Consider the following 3029-nt stretch of genomic DNA (forward strand, 5'->3'; position numbering starts at 1 on the left):
GGCTCCCACCCCCAGCCCGCAGCCCAGCCCGAGGTGCCGGGCCGCTCCCCGGCCCCCTTTCCCTTCCCCACCCACCCCCGCCAAAAAAAAGGAGAAAAAAATTAAAATAATTGTAATTTTTTTTTTTAAATAAGGGGGGAAAAAAATCACGGCTGCCCTGAGTCCGGCTCCCTCCCCAGCCCCTGTTCCGCCTTGTGCTGACGTCTGGGGAAAAAACCACGCTCCCAGCCCAAACTTTCTTCCCCTGCTCTCTGCTCTGGAGCTGTTCAAACAAACGCCCCTGCTCTGAGCCGAGCGGGGCGGCCCCTCGCCCCCCCCGGCCCTGCGACCTGCCCCCCTGCCAGGGACCGAGCCCCGCCGGCAGCCAAGCCGCGGAAAGGGGGGGCAGAGAGGGGGGCAGAGAGGGGGGCAGAGCCGCTTTCCCCCCCTCCTTCTCTCCCCCCCCTTACCCCATCCGCATCACACCCCCCAGCCCTGTTTTAAGTGCTTCTATCAACAAGTGTAAGTGGCTGCGCTCCGTGGGGAGGGATGGGGTGGGCTGGGAGAAGGGCTGGCGGGAGAGGTGACCCGCAGGTTAGCGGGGGACACGGCCCCCCTCCACCTCCAGCCGCCCCCCTCCTCCGGTCCCCATCAACCCCGGAGCAAGGTCACCTCTCCTGGGAAAAGCCTGGCTCTCTCGCCTTAATGAGATAATTACGTCCTGCACCACAGTTAAAAACTCATAGGCTGCTTCCCTTGGGGTTAGAAAGAAACCTCCCTAATGAAAACCAGCCACCGGGAAAAAGGAGTTTTTCCTCTTTAAAATTATATATATTTATTTATATATATATATACACACAGGCACGCAGATATGCAGGGAGGAGGCAGTGGGAGGGAGTGAGGGAGAGGGGCAGCCCCCGGGGCTGGTTGCTGGTGTCCGGAGAGCGCTGGGCTCGGGGCGATGAGCACAAATCGAAGAGGTTAAACAATTTTTCCTTCCTTTCGATTCCAGCCGCTCTCCTGCCCCGCCGCTGCGGGGACATTTGGACGGGGCTGCGCAGGGCTCCACGCGAACCCTCCAAGCGAGATCGGCCGGCTCTGAGCTCAAAAACATCCCTGCTCCAGCACGGCCGAGGGAGGCAAACCCCTGGCTGGGTTATTTTAACATTTGTCGAAAGCTTTCCTTGCGCTCCCTTCCCCTCCAGTCGGAGGCGTGCAGATTTTTAAGGCAGCCAGTGCTGCCAAATCTGATCTTCCTGACGGGGAAGCGGCTTCCCAGAGCTCTCCAGCTTGGAAGGGGTGTAGCTGAAGGCAGATTTTGGCTCTCTCCAGCTCTGCGGGGGGCTCCTCCAGTGTGCAAACAAGCCAGCCCAACCTCCCTTCCCCCTCTTTTTTTTTGGGGGGGGCCGTTTATTGGTTCTGCCGGTCCGATTCGCTGGCCCTAGGGGCGCTTTGGGAGCCAGCTCCGGTGTCTGGTTCTGTCCCCTCGGGCTGATGTCACGCTGCCTCTGCTCCTGCTTCCCCGCGGGATGCTCCCAAAGATGGGAGTTTTGGCCCTGCCCAGCGCCCAGCTGGACATGTCCCCTGTCCCCCCGTGCAGGGCAGTGCTGTGCACCGCACTTCTGCGCTCCGCGTGTGTTTTAGAACACAAACAAATTGCCACCAGCCCTCCTGGCTGCTCCGTGCTCACAGGGAGGGGATGGCTGCATCACCCCGGGGACCACCAGGCTATGGGGGACCCAGCACAGCCTCGTGCCACCCTTCCCTCGCTCCATCCTGCTTTTTTTCCACCATGGGAGAGACCCCATCCAGGATGGAGATGACCCCGTGTGCAGGAGAAACTGCCCTAGGATCAGCCCTGCCAGTGACCCTTCAGCAGTGGGCACTGGTTGGCAGTGGGGACCCCCATCTTTGGGATGCCCCAGCACCCCCCTCTTGTCTCCAGAGCTGGAAACGTCCTGCTGTGATTATTTTGGGGGTGGCTGGTCTTGGCCCATGGAGGGGCGAGGGCAGGAGCGGGGGATGGAGCAGCCCCATCCCCGTTTATAACCCTCTTCCTCCTCCTTGTTTAGGGCCAGACCTTATTCTTGAACTGTCTGGCTTTTCCAGGGGAGACAGCTTTCCCTCAGTCCGTGGCATTAAATAATTAAATGGGGGGAATAATCGTCGGTGAAACCCCCTTGGGTTCGCACTTCCTCGGGCCCTGTGATTGCTGATATTTTTTTGGTTGAAATATGACCTTTTTTATGATCAAAGGGGATCAGAGTTCCAAAGGAAAGTTAAAAAAAAAAAAAAAAAAAAGGGGGAAAAAAAGGAGGGCAAGCATTTTCTTTTTTTCCCAGTCTTAGCAGTCTGGTAAAGTTTCTTTAGACATGCAAAGATTTACACACCTTTCTGCAGGGTGCCTTAAATTACCCTCCAACTCTTTACACATTTCCATGAGCAGAGCAAGAACAGTAAGTCATTGAGAAATTAACTGGCCTTTCAGTAATATCCCCTGTCGGCCTTTCAGAAGGAGAATGTCTAATGACTTTTTTGAAGTAGAGGTCAGGGTTTGCTTTTTTTAAATAAAACAATCTGTATTAATGCAATTTCCTTTTTAGCTGTAGGATTTGCCCCTTTTTTTTCCTCAGCATCGTTTTTTTTAACGCCACCAGCCACACGAGGCATCCCAAGCAAGACCTGGTTGTTTGAAACACACAGTCCTGGTGTTTCTTAACTCACTTGTGCAAGCTCTTCCCATTTATTTTTTTGGTAAAAATTGTGGTTTAAAATGGACTTCGAAGCTGGGCAAGGTGACTCTTGGCTTTGGGCAAAACGTGGGTGGTGCAGAGACAGAGCTGAGCAGGTTTGCTTTACCTGACACCAGCACCTGGGTTTTGCTGAGCTGGGTCCAGCTGAGTCCAGCTTTGCTGGGCCAGAACTGCTGGGCTGATGAACCAGAGGCACTGAGCTGGCAGGGCTGTGCTGGGCTCCTCAGGGTGAGGGTCTGTCTGGCCAGAGCCTGCCAGGTTTGCAGCCCTTGGCATGGACGTGTTTCTGTTTGCCAG

This window comes from Vidua chalybeata, chromosome 21 (assembly GCF_026979565.1).
Source record: "Vidua chalybeata isolate OUT-0048 chromosome 21, bVidCha1 merged haplotype, whole genome shotgun sequence".
In the NCBI taxonomy this organism is placed as follows: Eukaryota; Metazoa; Chordata; class Aves; order Passeriformes; family Viduidae; genus Vidua; species Vidua chalybeata.